The following is an 18,896-nucleotide window of genomic DNA, read 5'->3' on the forward strand; positions in this document are numbered from 1 at the left end:
ATGCGAGGTGCGCACAATATTCCACAATTGAACCCGAACGTAACCGAACTCGTGCCGATTCAATCCAATGCTTCCAGCCATCACATAGCACATTCTAGGCCGCTAAACCTTGTTAAAATTTTCACGCTAAGCCACCAAATCAGCCACAATATCAACCCCTAATGTTCTCCACAAGATAACCCCTAAAATACCCTAATTAACCCCTAAAACTCATCTAGAAATGTAAATTAGCCTAATTAGGGTTTAGGGTTGTACTCACTTGGATTCCTAAGCTCCAAACAAGGCTGAACAAGCGGCTCACGGCGGACCTAGCGGCTCACGGCGGCGGGCGGCGGTGATCGGCGGCGGCCCAGCGAATGGCGCGAGCGGCGGCGGTCCACGGCGGGAGGGGCTGGTCGGCGGCGAATGGGGAGAGGAGAGGGAGAATGGGACGGTTGGGATGGTGATGGTGCAAGGCGGGGCGAGCGGCGGACGGTGGCGGCGCCGGCGGTAGCGCTCCAGCGAGCGACGCGCGGCGGCCGAGGGAGAGAGCACGGGAGAGAGAGAGAGAGAGAGAGAGAGAGAGAGAGAGAGAGAGAGAGAGAGAGACGGCGAGAGGGAGAGGAGAGGGGGACGGAATGGTGATGGTGAGGTGAGGCTGGCTAGGACGGGCGGCCTCGGCAAGCAGCACCGGCGGCGCTCCGACGGCAGTGGCGCACGCGGCCAGGAGAGAGGGAGGGGGAGAGCTCGCGGGAGAGGGGGAGAGAGAGAGGATGGCCGGTGATGGTGGTGGTGAAAATGAGGAGGAGAGAGAGAGACTAGAGTGTTTATCAAATTGCTTAGTGGGGTGGTTGAACCACTATCCAAAAATGACCAACTTGCCCCTAATCCAAGGGCTTGGATTAAAACTTGCTAAATATCTTGGGGGCATTATGGTCCAAAATTCCAGCATTATTGGGCTGATACAAATCAATATAAAACCCTAGAATAATCTCCAAATAAACCCAAAATTCGGAATACAAGGCTAGGGGCACAAGGGCAAAACGGTAATTTTCCGGTCCCGGGTCGAATTTCCAATTTTCGACTCTACTAATCCCAAATATGAGTGGCCACATAAAAATGACGTCGTCCTTGCAAAAATAGTCGCGTACGCCCATGAAACTCGACACCGAAGTCCAGACTCAATTCCACAATCGATTTCACTCAATTTGCGATTTTAGCGTCTCTCATTAACGGGCGGCTGTTTAGGGGTTACGCGTATCGACCTAGGGCTACTCGAGTAGTGACGGTCTCGATCTCCCAGAGAACGCGAGGATTTATCGCTAATCCCGAGGGTCGCGATCGTTCGGAATAAGTTCGAGATCGTTCACCGCGCGTACTTTCGGTCGTGCGGAATCACTTGCTATCCGATCAAACGTCGTCGGTCAAACCAAATCCGTCACTCCCCTTGGACCGGCCCACATCGGCACAAAATATTCCCTCGTCGCTTCTCGGAATCGGACTCAATTCACGGTCGAGTTCTTGGGTCCACGTACCATTTTTCCTAGTTAACCATTCCCTATTGGTCAGTATCCCGAGAATGATCAGTTCCGGGCGAGACTCACTAAAACGAAATGAGAAATAATCATTTATTTTATTAATCCCGGAAGTGGGCGAATTCAGGACGTTACACTTATAATCTTTGGATCTAAATTAAGAAACCCTTTTTAGTTAATTGTCTCAAATGAGAAAACTCACTCGAACTAGAAATCCATCTCCAACGTGAAAAGCATTTCAATGTTCGAGCTTAAAACCACAGGTCATACTTGGATTTCGAATTCCTACTTGAATTGAGTAATTTTTACATACTCCAACTCGAGACATATTTTTAACAATCTTCACATTGGCTCGACAAGTGACAATCACTTCACTAGAACCTAATCATCGTTACTCTCCCACATCCCCGTATGGCCTCAATTCCCCACAACGAACTTCCAAGTCCAAGCTGTAGTTGAACTTTGCCGTAACAGTGAACCTCATCAGAACACAAATTCACCCGTACCTCTAGCCACTCTACAAGCATTCTCAGACAAATCTCCTTTATCGCAGATATAACAAAAACCATTGTTGCATCCATACTTGTAACAAGCTCGACAATTGAGCCAAGTGACAATCACTGCGCTAGAACCTAATCATCATTACTCTCCCACATCCCCGTATGGCCTCAATCCCCCACAAAGAACTTCCAAGTCCAAGTTGCACTTGAACTTTGCCATAACAGTGAACCTCATCGGAACACAAATTCCACCCTCACCTCTAGCCACTCCACAAGCATTCTCAGACAAATCTCCTTTATCGCACACATAGCAAAAACCACTGTTGCATCCATATTTGTTACAAGCTCGAACATGCATACTGTCAATTAGTAATTATATCAATCATTGGCTCTATAGGCTACAAATATCATCCGTGTCGATTACCGCATCAGGACTTGCTAACTCAAGAGCTTAGGTTGCAACTCCACTTTGAGTAGAACACTGTCCAGATTTGTATACACACTGTCATAATCTCTCCTACCCAAAAGTACTAAAGACTTGTCAAATGTAACTTTTTTGCTAACAATTGGTAAATTTAATTCTGGGCACTACAACCGATAGCCCCACTTAGCTTATGTATAGCCTAGGAATATATTGTTGAGAAAACCTTCCTATGTTATTTGGAGATGACAAAGTAATCCAACATTACTAGCAAGCAGTTCATTTCTTGATAGATTTAGATTGTATCGTAAACATGTTCGTTAAAACCAAAAGTGCTATGCCACTATTTAAGGGTGAACAAGGTATTGGATGCCAAGGTATCCAAAAAGTTGAATGGACCTTGAACAGGTCCTGTAGGAGTTTGTGCGGTTGCACAAACGGCTTAGTGGAAAGAATTTGTGCCGATCGTACATTCGATGCTCTCAATGATGGTCTTTGACACACGGAGTTGTAAACTTATAAGCACGTGCAAAAAATGCAGATGTTCCTCGAATTATGGAAATACTATTCGCGTCAGAATGAAAAGGAGTATTAAAACCAAATATAGAAAAAGTGCAAGATATCTCCCTCCTCGAAACAGATTGAGAAATCTCACTGAAACAATTTAGTAATGTAGACTAAATAGTCATCATGATAACTGGACCACAACACGAACCGGATAGTTCTCATAACTCATTTGACCTCTCAATTTTCAGTCCACAAAAGTAAATGAAAAGTGAAAATAGCACCCATAAGACCGCTATAGAAATAAATTAACTAATGATCCTTATTTAGTGAACAAAACCCTCTTTCCTATATGTAAATATATAAATATATATATGTTATGTGTATATGAGATCATATATCATAGGTGTACATCAATAAATTTATAGGTAAATTGATAGCTTAAAAAAAAACGAGAGTCGATATTACCCAAAGACATTTGACCTCTCAATTTTCAGTCCACAAAAGCAAATGAAAAGTGAAAATAGCACCCATAAGACAGCTATAGAAATAAATTAACTAATGATCCTTATTAAATGAACAAAACCCTCTTTCCTATATGTAAATATATAAATATATATGTGATGTGTATATGAGATCATACATCATAGGTGTACATCAATAAATTTATAGGTAAATTGATAGCTTAAAAAAAAGAGAGTAGATATTACCCTACACAATTCTCTTAATCCTTATTTTATTGTAACTAGAAGCATTATACGTCAATAATATAAAAGAGAAAAACAGATAAAATAATTAATTGAATCGTCTCATTCAATTTAATAGAATGTTTCCAGGAGAATATATCAGCAAAACGTGTGTCTAACTAATGTTAAGCAAAGTGAAAGGGAATGGAACTTTGTGACAATCCGATTCAATTACAAAACTTCCTTCTGCCAAACTTTGCTATTATTTATAGATATCATTGAGTAGCTAATCACACAGTATTTTGGATCGCTAAAATTGCAGACATCACTAATTTTGACCGTGAGCAGGTAGGCTAGCCTAATCGAAATAGCAGCAGCTGATGTAACTAAGGCTAAGAGGTAGCTAAAGGTATAGACATCTATACATAATTAGAGAGAAATTAATAGATTCAAGGCTGGATCAGACCCCATCTTTATGGAACCTATACGCTAAATGATCATTCAAGTGGGGGCGGTTGCTTATCGTCACAAGTTCCCCGGATGGATGTAGCTGCACGTCCCGCAGTCCCACTCCCTGCGTTCTCCCTCGTCGCTATCAAAAGAATTACAAAAGTAAGTCCGTCCATGAAGAAACGAATAAGAGGATGTCTCCCGACCGGAAAAAAATTCAACAAAATGAAGATGCTCGAGATAATATAGAGGACGAAGGATCCAAAGACCAAGACAAAAATTGAAAGCCCAGCGAGTTTGGTTACGGTCACGTAGACGCCATGAATGCCAGAGGCGTTGCGGCAAGAGTAACCAACATTGGGAGATTTGATAGGAAATAGGCAACTACCATCAAGTAAGGATCATCAACATGTGTCCCGAGTAGGATCATGAGTGCCATGATCGAGCTATACATGGCCACGGAGTTGCTAATCACAAAGACATTGTACATGGCTTTGTGTAGCAATATGGGGGTTCTAGGATCTGGGTTAGAACCATTATATCCTCCGGGAACGGAAAAACCAGAAGTGAAAGTGACTGAGGCGATGAGTGCTGCCACGACAATGCGAGTACCTGCTCGTATTTATCCGGTTCCGGCGGTCCAATTTGTTTCCGTGAGCTCCGTCCGGTTGGCTTGCAGATAGCTAATTCTCCATTTCTTGGTGTTCCAGCAAATTCCAAATTTGTCAATGTTAACCACTGCAAGTAGTGAGTCAAAGAATAAACAAAGAAACCAACACATTATGATTTTGGCACTAAATTACAGATCTAGGTGAGAGCACACAAATTTACACGCTTCACTAATTTTATGTTCTAGTTCTGTCCCGATTGTTATAACAATTTGCGATGTATGATTACCGTGAGAAAATTGTAAAAGGTCGTACCTTCCGGAGAGGAGCATTCATTACTTTAATGTCATGCTCTACCACGTCGAGAGCCGTCATGTTATTCTTATTGACCAGATTAAGATCTACTCTTATGTCTCGTGCAAGAAGCACAATCGAAGGTTGGCAGTGCAACGCAGCCAAATGCAGAGTTGTATTCCCGTCGAAATCTCTTGCATTTATGAGGTGATCGAATTTGGGACTTTTCAGTATGTATTTCACAGTTTTAATGTTTCCGTACCTCGCTGACACATGAAGAATGTTTTGTCCTAGCCTAGATGGAAACTCTGCGGGGTCTGGCCACTACCAAAGTAGCTCCTCGATGATCCTGACGTATTTCATCATGCAAGCAACATAGATAGGAAGATAGTCGTCCTTGCTGTCTTGCTCCAGGGCACTTGTTGGGAACTTCTCAATCAAGAACTTGACTTCATCGAGATAATTTGTGTACGCTTCGAAGTGAAGTGGAGTGCCATTTCCCGCATCTCTCGATTGAAATAGTTGCGGCTTCTTTTCCCATATCTTGGTCAGCATTTCTAAATCCAACGCAAGAATTTAATCATAGACAGAATGGTAATCTAAGACGATCCACGTAACAATGATATGATTGCAGAAATCTCTCGTAGATCTTAAAATTTTAAATTATATCTTCCCAATTCTACAACTACTTAAATTCATTTCGTCAAATAAGTCAAATTCTTCTTCCTTCTTTTTTTTTCTTCTTCTTGCCAGTCACAAATACCAGGTCCGTATTTACAAGATAGTAAAACAAAATAAAAAGTACTGATTTTGTATACTTAACGCAAAAAGTCCATCTTCACACATTTCGCAATCGCATGTCCTTTACTAAAGAAAACACTTTAAAAAATAGACTGATTAAGAAGATCAAAGAATAAGTTAGAGCGCGAAAGTTGGGTTTACCCATTTTCCTGTGCAGAATGGCAACATGAGCGCGGACATGCTGAAAACCCTTTCACTTTCTGATCTCCTTTGGTCCTCGGCATCGTCTGGCGCATCCAACAAGAGCGTGAGAACCTCCAAGTCCCCCGTTTCAACTGCTACGCACAATGGAGACTTGCTTTCATTATTCTGACAATACAGCAGATTGGGGACTTTACTCACCAGCTGACCGATCACCTTGTGTTGGCGATTCCTCACAGCCTCATGCAGAGCAGAGTTGCCGCAGCAGTCAGTGTCTCTCGGCACATCTTGGAGAAGGAGAAGCTCCACTGCACCAGTTTTCCAGGCTCTAGCCGCAATGTGCAGCGGCGTCTCTCCTCTGGAGTTCTTATAGGTGATCAACTCAGGGACGAAATCGATGACCGCTTTGACGTTATCATCACTCTCTGTATTCCATTCATGTCAGGTTAATTTGAGCGCGAAAGATCGAGAATTTTGAAATGCATGGTCACAACCTAGTTAATATACCTGCCGCAGCGTGAAGCTATGTATTCTTGGAGGGGCTGTGGAGCCCGAGAAGGACGGGCAACGACACTCTTTCCTTGGCACAATGATCCTCCAGGGCTTTGATGAACTTGTCGACGTCCCCTTCCTTTGCAACCGACAATAGCTGGGGACCCACAATCTTGTCGGGTTGTGCGGGATCGTGCCGTCACCGGCTCGGATCGGCCCCGACTAACGCTTCCAATCTCTCCCTTCTCTGCTTCCAAATCTCCTGGTCATCTGTGGACAGCTTCACATCCATCTCTCTGTGCGTGACTATGCCTGTGACTTTGAGTGAATTGGCCTGGTGTCCTAGGACTCAAATTTAGCATATTTATAGCCACAAGTCGAGTTCAATCTGATTGGCTTCAATGAACCTCCCCTCAACCCACATTTTACTGACGGGTCCACTTTCTGCCACAAATTTTTCCTAGGGACGACCAGTAATAAGAAAACATAAAAAAGAAAATTAAAATTTTCCCCTTATTATATTATCACAATGTTGCTCATCATCCGATTCAGAACAAGAAATTACAGCTAGGTTGGATTTCTCTTCATTTTCTCTTTTGAATTGAAAGTTATTTGTCCACCTTCTCGTCAAAGTTTCAAATATTATTTCAAAATTTAAAAAAATTGGGAAAACAATGATATCGCTGTATGTGTCAATATTTGTATATTTGAAAACTGTCTCATATACTTCACATTCAATAAAAATCAAATTGCAAAGCAACAGTTAATAAAAAAAAAGAAGTAAAAAGACCAGAGTGCGTTCCCCCAAGCAACCAAATTCCCTCATAAAACTCTCAAAAGAAAAAGGCTTAAAGCAGCTGTCCGTTCATTAGTGCTCTAAGGCCCTGCTTGGTTCAGCATTTCAAATACTCATTTGTACTCTAAAGTCCTTGGCTAAATGCAAATGGTGTTTGGCAACTTTTTTTACTCACTTTGGAGAGATGCAATTGCATTTTCAATGCTCTTCAAGGGACTTTTGGCCAATGCAAGGTTGGAGGTGACTTGGGAAGTTGCATTTTCGGAATGCAACTTGCGCTGTTGATCATGCATTGTTCATCTTCCCCAGATAGCAAGTCCGGCAGCCGAAGACCGCCGCCTAAGGGCTAGCCCGACCTTGGCGACCACTGCCTGGGGGTTGCGCGTCCCCGGCAACTGCCGCCTAGGGTCGCCAGACCTCGGGCATTGCCTGGGTCGCGCAACCCAGACAACGCTTGGCCTGGGTCTCGCGATCCAACCAACGCCCGAGATCCGGCGACCACAGGCGGCGGTCGCCGGGGTCCCGCAACCCCAACGATCATCGCCTGTGGTCGCGCGACCCCAGGCAGTGGTCGCCGGACCTCAGGTGTCGCCTGGGTTGCGCGGCCCAGGCGACGCTTGAGGTCATGCGACCTCAGGCCGCCTCGCCTGAGGTTAGGCGGTGATGGTCGGCGACCAGATCTCGCCGTCGGCGGTTGGCCGGCGACCAGATCTAGCCAGTGGCGGTGGCTGGTGATTGAGCTCCACCGGAAACTTTTTAAAAAAATATATATTAGCAAAAGTCCTTTACAAAATATAGTTTTTACCAAACGATATTTACCAAAGTTGCTTTCAAATGTGATTTTATAAAATACTTACCAAACGCTACTTGCATTTCGAAAAACCCCTTTAGCCCAAAGGTAATTGCATTTCTCCAAAAGCATTCTCCGAAAGTCGAACTAAACGGGCCCTAAGAAAGATTGTCCAAAGTGATACAATTCGATGCAAGTCTCGACTTATGAATCACTGTACAAATTCTCTGCTCCAATCGGGACTTGTGGTGGTATAAATTATTTACTTAAAGTACTTATGGCGTGTTTGGTACGAAAGAATCAATCCATTATCCTTTAAACTCGACATTTGCATCATCATCGCATTACACAAAAGCAACGCATCTCCGTTTTTTGTTCATCTATCAAAGAATAATGTGGGCAATAGGTAATGTAAAATAGACGGAGAGAGGAGGGACTCAAATGATCGCAGATTATTGTTGGAGTTGGCGAATACTTCGGGGACCCTTGTTTCTCACACCGGGTACGTCCACGTGAGCTTAGGGAAACTGAAGTGTTGTCCGACGACATGTGACCCATGTGTGCGGAATGCGGGGGTTCGGGGGCAGCGCCCCCCGACGGGGGTCCCGCTCGCCGGTGAGCGGGCGGGGGCTCGGGGGCAGCGCCCCCGAAACCTCAACGGGTTTGGGCTGGCCCGTATAGTGCGAGATTAAGAGATTTCATATAGGTTTAGGTTTTGGGCCCGTTTGGGGCATATATATATTTTGCTCGTTTTTCTGATCATTGTAACGAGTTGAGTGGCTGTAAACCGAAAACATAGTGAAATCTCTTTGCAGGACGTAGCCCTAATCGAGGGTGAACCTGGGTAAATTTGTGCATCGTCTATTTTTCTCTGATTTTCTGCGTGATCGTTCTGTTTCGGTTCTCGATACGTCCCTTCAATTATGAGCAATAGCGGGAGAAAACAGAACTATTCGAAAGCCAAAAAAGGGGAATAAAGATTCATAGTGTTTCCCAAATGCGATTTGCATTTCATCAAAACCTTTTAGCCTAAAAACCGTCGCGTAAAATGTAACGGTCCCGAAACCTCTCCGTAACGCACCCAGACACAGAAAACAAATAAGTAGGACAGAAGCAAATGCAAGTGAAATTCGTGTGAAATAAATATTTCATGATATTGACTGCGTTAGGAGGCGAGACTCGAGAGTAACACTCTCTTTTTGTAGATGCAGCAGAACGCGGTCTCTTGCAGGCAATTACTTAGCTTCTGAATTTTTTAAAATTATCGCCTGCGTGTGTTCATTGAGCAGTGATGACAATATGTTTCCGTTGCAAAAAAAAACAAGCTATCGATATATAAAATAAAAAGAACAAAAAGTTCATGTAATATTGTTTTCACTTAGTTTTGGTCGGTGTGATCTATTTTACAAGGAAAGTAGCATTGTACTATATATCAAGTGATACGAGAGAAATTACAATTATACTCGAGTCACTCAAACACCCTCGGTATTTTCCAGCCCCAAATTATACCCAATAATGCATATGTGTTTAGCCCTCACAATTCCTTACAAACTCACAATCACCCAAAACAATTTACAAATCTTACCATAAGATTTACTGGCTTGAATACTCTCGTCTCTCATATGCAATTCACAAGCATGCCTCACAATCGATCATTATGGCCAAAGCTCCTCTACTCACCAATAGGCAAATATGGACTTCTTATAATCTTTGGATCTAAAATAAGAGACCTTTTTTTAGTCGTCTCAACTAAGAAAACTCACTCAAACTGGAAATCCACCTCCAACGTGAAAAGGTATTTCAATGTTCAAGCTTAAAACCACAAGTCGTATTTGGATTTTGAATTCCTACTTGAATTGAGTAGTTTTTACATACTCAAACTAAAGACATATTCTCAACAATCTCCATATTGATTTGACAATTGAGCCAAGTGACAATCACTTCGCTAGAACCTAATCATCATTACTCTCCCACATCCCCATATGGCCTCAATCCCCCACAAAGAACTTCCAAGTCCAAGCTACACTTGAATCTCATCGGATCTCGAATTCCGCCTGCACCTCTAGCCACTCTACAAGCATCCTTAGACAAGTCTCCTCTACTGCATTGTTGCATCCACATTTGTTACAAGCTCGAACATGCATATTGTCAAACTTAGCAATCATGGCAACCGTTGGCTCTATAGGCTCCACTTCGCTACAAATATCATCCGTGTTGATTAGCGCGCCAGTAACTGCTACTTCAGGAGTTTAGGTTGCAACTTTACCTTAAATTGAACACTATCCAGATTCGTATACACACTGTCATAATCTCTCCTACCCAAAAGCAATAGAAATTTGTTAAATGTAACTTCTTTACTGACAATGGATAAATTTAATTCTGGGCACTATAACTGACAGCTCCACTTACCTTGTGTATAGCCTAGGAATATATTGTTGAGAAAACATCCCTATGTTATTTGGAGATGACAAAGTAATCCAACATTACTAGCAAGCAGTTCATTGGTTGATAGATTTAGATTGTATCATAAAAATATTCATTAAAACTGTTGAATTTAGATTTCAAGTTCGAGCCGTTTACGGAGCGAAACTCGCTCGGATAAGTTTTCATATTTGGCCTTGAAGATCTGTGTCTTGGAGATAATATTCAGGATTTATTATTTGCCTACAAAAGATCATCTCTCGGACGTACAGTGGACGTCTTGGTCCTGTAGTTGGGCGGTCAACAAAAGGAGATAATCCTTTGACTCCTTGAAGCCGCAGAGAAAAGCTAGTGGGCCCAGGGTTAATAAAAGGAAAGAAAATAAAAACTAGGTCATGCTTTCCTGACACAGCCGTATAAAAGAAAGATGACTTTTATCTTTTGGGGTTTTCCTTGAGCAACAGTGAACGAGCCGCCGTATAGAGAAGTCCTCCACAGAGCCGCGCGACGAAAGATAACACAACGCACGAACGTTCTCAAGGACCGACCGCGCGAAGAGATCTGAACACAGATCTGTACCGTGAGTTTTATTTTGTCCAATTGAATTATTTATCCGTAAATGCTTTAGATTTAAATTTAAATTTAAATGTGAGAAACATTCAAGTGCATGAGCGAATTGTAACTCTGACTCTCCGATTATAGTGGATTATTTATTGCTGGCTCTCCCCATGGATGTAAGTACCGATATTCGGACCGAACCATATAAATCTCTGGTGTCCTTTATTATTTCTCGTTATTTCTCTGGTATTTTTGCATTGACTTAATTTGTAAAATCCTGTCGTTTCCACATTATATTTCAACAATTGGTGTCAAAGCTTGAGGATAGGATTTTTCTGTATTGTGATTTGGGGCTTTTGCTTTTCTGATTATTATCTGGAAATTCTGCTATTGCAATTATGTCTAGAGCGAAAGTTGAGATTGAGAAATTTATCAAGAGGAACAACTTTGGGTTATGGAGCGTCAATATGCATGCGCTATTGACAACCCAAGGTTTGGCCAATGCATTAGATGGCGAAGATAGGTTGCTCATTATAATGAAAGCAACTGATAAGGTAGAGCTAATGGAGAAAACAAAGAGTATAATCCTGTTAAATTAATCGGATGAGGTGTTAATAGAGGTGGCTAAGGAGAATGATGCCACTGTGGGCAAAACTTCAGGCATTCTATGTAACGAAGGGTTTGAATAATCGTTTATATATATTGAAGATCATGTTTCAGTTTCGATATACTAAAGGTACGTCGATCAAATTCCACCTAGATAAATTTAATAAACTCATGATGGATTTGAAGAATGTCGGTAAGATATTTGATGATAAAGAACATGACATGATGTTGGCTTCTTTACCTGAATTATGGAAGCACTTTACTGATTCACTACTACAATGGCGTACTACGATTACCTCGAAAGAGGTAAAGTTTGCATTGTTCTCTAAAGAGTGGCAAAGAAAGTTGCGAGATGACACTCTGGCACAGGATGTAGCCTGGGGACTAGTGATTCGAGGTACAGACTAACATCGAGGGTCCAGTAGTAGTAGAGGTAAAAGCAGGTTAAAGTCACACAATAGAAAGTCTAAAAGACACGTGAAGTGTTTTGAGTGTCACGAGGAGGAGCGCATAAGGAGAGATTGTCCGAAGCGAAGAAATAGAGGTGACAAGTAGAATGCCACAAGCAATATGGCAAACGCTGCTGATGAGAGCACTAGTGATGCAAAGGCCATCTTGTATGTGACTATTTGTTCGTCAGGGGACGAGTGGGTGCTAGATTCGGGGTGTTCTTATCATATGATGCCTCATAGGAACTGGTTTACTACTTACCAAACTAGATTGCAGATAGTGGTAGAGTTCTGATGGGGAATAATACAACCTGCAATCTTGTGGGGATAGGGACAATTCGGATTCGGATGCACGATGGGGTGGTGCGCACACTGATAGACGTGAGACATGTACCAAAGCTAAAGAAGAACCTTATTTTTTTGGGGACACTCGATGATATCGGGTGTAAACCACTGAAGTTGGAGTGCTGAAGATCTCTCGAGGTGCCATGACAGTGATAAAGGGGAAGCAAGTGAGTTCTCTCTATTATCTACTAAGAAAGATCGTGACTGGAGCTACTGCAGTTTCATTAGGTGAGTCAGATTCTGACTTAACTCAATTATGGCATATGCGTTTGGGGCACATGAGTGAGGCAGATATAACGATACTGAGTGATAGGGAGTTGTTGAAGGGTCAAAAGACAGGGAAGCTGGACTTATGAGCACTGCATCTTTGGAAGTAGCACCAGATTAAGTTTACTACAGCTATTCAATCGACCAAGCAACCAGTTGAATATATTCATTCAGACGTCTAAGGCCTGTCTCGGGAGGTGCCCAATATATGTTGACATTTATCGATGACTACTCGATAAAGTTATGGATATACTTTCTTAATCACAAATCTAATGTGTTTGATCGGTTCAAGAAATTTAAGGCATTGATTGAAAAGCAGTCAGATAAACAGATCAAGTGCCTGAGAACCAATAATTGTATGGAGTTCTGTGATAAAGATTTTACTGAGTTCTGCGATAAAGAAGGGATTGTGAGACACCACACAATGCCCGAGACACCACATCAGAATGGTGTTACAGAACGGAAGAACAGAACTTGACTGGAGCGAGCTTAAAGCATACTTTCGCATGCAGGTTTAGGCAAGGAATTTTGGGTCGAAGCAGTGAACATGGCCTATTACCTGATTAATCGATCTTCATCATCTGCTATTGAGTGGAATACTCTTGAGGAAGTATGATCGAGGAAAGCTGTTGATTACTTTGGATTATGAGTATTCGGATGTCCAGCGTATGCTCATGCAAGTAATGGTAAACTTGAACCGAGGGTGAAGAAGTGCATAATTCTAGGTTATGCACATGGGGTGAAAGGCTACCAGCTGTGGTGCACTAATCCCAGATCACTCGGTTTTCTAATCAGCGAAGACGTGATCTTCGACGAGACTGCAATGCTTCAAACGGGGAGTCTTGAGACACAACCAGCAGAGCAGACAAATCGTGGTGTCAGTAGTGAGTTGGAGATTCAAGTGGCGACTCCGGAGACCTCGGAGGTGTAAGAGGTTGAGATTGCAGATGAGGCAGCAGTTCCTAAAGTCGGTGATACTAAATAACCAGTAGAGCCGCAGCATACTATAGCCGCAAGTAGACAAAGAATGCAAATTAAACCACCGGCAGGTTATGGTTATACATATATGCAAGTAGGTGACAAGGTGGAGACAGATAAGCATTCGTCTTACTCTGAGGCGATGGCTAGTTCTGAGTCGTCATAGTGGCTAGGGGCTATATGTGAAGAGATGGAATCACTCCATCGAAATCAAGTATGAGAGCTAGTCAGAGTACCCAAGAGCTAGAAGATTGTCAGTAGCAAGTAGGTCTTTAAACGGAAGGAAGGCATTCCCGATGTCAAGGCAACGAGGTATAAGGCAAGACTTATGGCGAAGGGGTATACACAGCGGGAAGGCATTGACTACAACGAGGTGTTCTCTCCTGTGGTAAGACATACTTCTATTCGTATTTTACTTGCCTTAGTTGCTGTACAGGATCTCGAGCTGGAGCAGCTAGATATGAAAACATCGTTTCTTCACGGTGAGTTGGAGGAGTAGATTTACATGAGGCAGCCAAAGGGATTTGCTATTCCAGGTAAGGAAGAATATGTTTGCTGACTAAATAAATCTTGGTATAGGCTGAAACAGTCTTTTAGGTAGTGGTATAAGCGTTTTGATGCTTTCATGGCTAGTTAGGACTATTCGAAAAGTCAGATGGATAGCTGTGTTTACTTTAAGAGATTAGAGGATGGGTCTTTGATATATCTGTTACTATATGTTGATGATATGTTGATATCAGCTAAGAATATATCTGATATTGATGTGTTGAAGAGGTAATTGAGTGCTAAATTTGAGATAAAAGATTTAGGTGCTGCAAAGAAGATATTGGGTATGGAGATTTTACGGGACAGAACAGCAGGAATTTTACGTCTTTCTCAGAAGAAATACATTGAGAAGATTGTTGCACGATTTAATACGTAGTCAGCAAAATCTATGAGTATACCTTTAGCGACGCACTTTAAACTTTCAGATAAGTTATCGCAGATTGAGGAGGAGGAGGAGCATATGTCCCGTGTTCCTTATTATAGTGCATTGGATAGTATTATGTATGATATGGTATGTACCTGATATTTCACAAGCAGTAAGCGTTATTAGCTATTATATGAGGCATCCTAGTAAAGCTCATTGGAAAGCTGTGAAGTGGATCTTTAGATATTTAAAGGGCACAACAGACGTTGGTATAGTGTACAGAAGGGATGGCAATGGTAGTGGAGTTACGTGGATTCGAATCCTTCCGGTGACTTGAATGAATGTAGGTCTTTAGCAGGGTACATACCTACGGTAGTAGGTGATGCTATTAGTTGGAAGACATCCTTACAGAATCACGTTGTCTTGTCTTCAACTAAGGCAGAATACATGACGCTAACTTTTATAGTGAAGGAGGGGATATGGTTAAGAGGTTTACTTTCGGACTTTGGGTTAGATCAAAAAAGTGTTAATATACACTATGATAACCAGTGTGCGATATATCTAGCATATAATTCGTTATCATGAGCGAACAAAGCATATCGACATCAGGGACAACTTCATCCGAGATGTCTTAGCGAAGGGTGTGATTGTTGTTAAAAAGATTGCAACATCGGAAAATCCAGCGGACATGATGACTAAGTCTGTTCCTTCGGTGAAGCTCAAGCTTTACTTGAGCATAATTGGTATTTGTTGAGAGTGAGCGCCCATCGAGGCATTAGGAGAGTAGCATGGATGATGAGGAATATAACTTGACATCAAATACCAAGTCAAAGTGAAGAATTATTGAATTTATATTTCGAGTTTGAGCTATTTATGTAATGAGACTCGCTTGGATAAGTTTTCATATTTGGCCTTGAAGATCTGTGTCTTGGAGATAATATTCAGGATTTATTATTTGCCTACAAAAGATCGTCTCTCGGACGTACAGTGGACGTCTTGGTCCTGTAGTTGGGCGGTCAACAAAAGGAGATAATCCTTTGACTCCCTGAAGCCGCAGAGAAAAGCTAGTGGGCCCAGGGGTAATAAAAGGAAAGAAAATAAAAACTAGGTCATGCTTTCCTGACACAGCCGTATAAAAGAAAGAGGACTTTTATCTTTTGGGGTTTTCCTTAAGCAACAATGAACGAGCCGCCGTATACAGAAGTCCTCCACAGAGCCGCGCGACGAAAGATAACACAACGCGCGAACGTTCTCAAGGCCCGACCGCGCGAAGAGATCTGAACACAGATCTGTACCGTGAGTTTTATTTTGTCCAATTGAATTGTTTATCCGTAAATGCTTTGAATTTTGGCTTAAATTTATGCACGAGAAACACTCAATCGTATGAGCAAATTGTAATTATGATTTTACGATTATAGTAGATTATTTATTACTAACCCTTTCCGTGAATGTAGGTATTGATATTCGGACGAATCACGTAAATTTCAGATGTACTTTATTATTCATCGTTATTTCTTTAGTATTTCTGCATTAACTTAATTTGCAAGATTTTATCATTTTCACGTTATATTTCAACAAAAACAAGTGTGTGCCATGTCACTATTAAGCGTAAAAAAGGTGCTGGAAGCAAAGGTATCCAAAAAGTTGAATGGACCTTGATCAGTTCTAGTAGGAGTATGTGCGGTTGAACAAACTAGGGGTATGCAACTTGGACGGCTCAAACTGGTAACCGCCCGAACCGAAAACCGCCCGGACCAGATAGGACCGGCGGGTTCGGTCCGATTCCCGGTTTCAAAAAGTGGAACCGGTGTCCGGGCGGTCCGGTTCCCAGTTCCAAGGTGGGGACCGGACCGACCAAAATATATATATAATCAATCAAAGTCGAATTTTCTGCTTGGGGACTTGTTCTCTAGCTTGGACTTGCCAATGTGAATTATGTGAGCGCATGCTCAACAAAACCATGGCCCAAAGGCCCCAAACCACCGAGACCTGTCCCAGCAGAATGAAGATCTCGCTAGTAGCTTCCCCTGCCTTCATTGCTTTCTATCTTCTGCTGAACAGAGACATTTCTTAGAAAACCCTAAAAGGAATTACTTTTCCCCTTCCCTCACGGTCGCGGCTTGCCCGTCTGCCGTTTCTCTTCCCTCGCGCTCGCATTTCCCTTCCCTCGCTCTTGCCTTGCCCTTCCATCCCGATTTTTGCCTCACGCGGTCACGCCTCTCGCCTCTGCGCTCATGCCTCTTGCCCGTCTGGCCTCTCGCCTTGCCGGCCTCATGCCTCTAGCCCATCTGGCCTCTCGCCTCACGCTTCGCTTTTCGCTCTTCACTTTTTCCGCGACTTGATTCTCAAAAGTTTCTCTCGGCTCTTGCATCAACTCAGTCTTTACTCTTGAGTAAGTTTTTCTCGTCTTTGCATTGCTGAGATTTCATGCGCTTTCCTCGTTAATCTCCTCCGCTGCTTCTATTACAATGATTTCAGAGCAAATAATTGTGATGGTGATATGATTCTGGAAATTCATATTTGCGGATGAGTTGGATGGTGTTGACAAGAGGGGAAATGGAGGATTAGATCCTTTGGGTGGGTGAAGAAGGAAATTGTTCAACGGTAACGATGTTAGTATGAATTTGGGGTATCCACCAAGTTTTATATCCTTGAATTGTGTATGAGCTTTCAGAAATTGAATTGCTACTGATTTTGGTCGTTTGCATCAATTTTTCAGGACACTCGTGTTTATTCAGTTAACAAAATATTCTCAAGCAATGACTATTTTGTGTAACATATGAATTCCAAGAGGAGATAGAGAAAAAAAAAAGGGAATTTTGATGCGGCACTTACTATAGATCTAGAAACACAGCTTGTGGTCTTTGATAAACATAGGGTCTAGCTTGTGTGCTCCTACTTGTAGACATTAGGAATTGTATATACGTTGCGGTTTGATGGCTCCAATCTTTGTTTTGCTTGATTCAGGCGATCTATATAAATGTCAATGGAAGTGGACAAATCCAATGATGCTATGAATTCAGTAATGGACTCACTAGAAAATGAAGGTGAAGAAGACCCCGAAGAGGCATCCGACACAAACAAGGTATTTAATGCTTGTGCTTCTGGTAAACGAAAATCATCAGCTTGGCTTCATTTTCATAAGGAAAAACTAAGGATGGGAAAAGTGATGTGTTTTGCCTTTATGGTGGGGCCAAGTATACTTACAGTGTTGATAATGGTACCTCTGCTATGTTGAAGCACTTGAGAAGATGCAACAAGTATCCTCAAAATATAGATAAAAGGCAAAAATTGTTTGCCGCACGTAGAGTACATGGGACTCAAATGACAATAGGGCATACCAGTACTGGTTCTAGTTGTGGTAATGTCTTATCGACATGGACATTTGATCAGGATCGTTGTATGCAAATGCTTGTTCGGATGATCATAATGGATGAACAACCGTTTTTGATAGTTGAGCGTGTTGGATTCCGTGATTTTATTAGCCAGTTACAACCTCTCTTCAAGCACATGTCACGATTTACGGTGGCTAGGGATTGCTTGAAGTTGTATCTTTGTGAAAAAGCAAGTTTGAAGACTTACTTTAGCAAGCTTAAGTCTAGAGTCGCACTCACGACCGATACATGGAGTTCCATTCAAAACTTGAACTATTTATGTCTCACTGCACATTTTATTGATGATGATTGGAAATTGCACAAAAGAATCATCAATTTTGTGGTGATGCCTAGTCATAAGGGCAAGGATATTGGGAAAATGGTTGAAAAATGCATCTTCGAGTGGGGAATAGAGAAAAAAGTATCCACAATCACTGTGGATAATGCTAGTTCAAATGATGTTGCCATTGATTTTTTTGAAAGAAAAATTATCAAGAGATAAGTTATTGATCTTAGATGGTGATGTTTTACACATGAGGTGCACCGCTCATATATTAAATTTGATTGTGAGGGATGGATTGACCGAGGTTCGTGATTCTATTGCACGTATTCGAGTCGTGATTAGGTATGTGAGGGGTTCTCCCATGAGAGCTAAAACATTCCAAGGTTGCATTGAGAGTGCAAGGATCACTTGTAAGGGTTTAGCTTGTCTTGATGTCACAACTAGATGGAACTCCACTTACCTCATGTTAGACACAGCCTTAAAATTCAGAAAAGCTTGTGAAAGGATGGAAGAAGATGATCATGCTTTCTTAACTGAGCTTGACTATGAAACTCCTAAACATGAAGATTGGGAAAATGCCAAAATTCTTTCCATATTTTTGAAGAAATTTTATGATGCCACCAACAAGATGTCCGGGACTAAGTATATTACTTCGAATGATTATTTTAATGAGATAGCTATTTTATATAAAACTCTGAAACAAGCGGA

At 42.1% G+C, this 18,896-nt stretch overlaps 1 pseudogene; it reads right to left on the minus strand.

Moving 5' to 3' along the window:
• Window positions 1-2,156: 2,156 nt before the first annotated feature.
• Window positions 2,157-6,703, minus strand: LOC115668893 (protein ACCELERATED CELL DEATH 6-like; annotated as a pseudogene).
• Window positions 6,704-18,896: the final 12,193 nt, after the last annotated feature.

Source organism: Syzygium oleosum, unplaced genomic scaffold (genome assembly GCF_021117445.2).
Source record: "Syzygium oleosum isolate NSW1041296 unplaced genomic scaffold, Sole_v2.1 Sole_v2.49, whole genome shotgun sequence".
NCBI lineage: Eukaryota > Viridiplantae > Streptophyta > Magnoliopsida > Myrtales > Myrtaceae > Syzygium > Syzygium oleosum.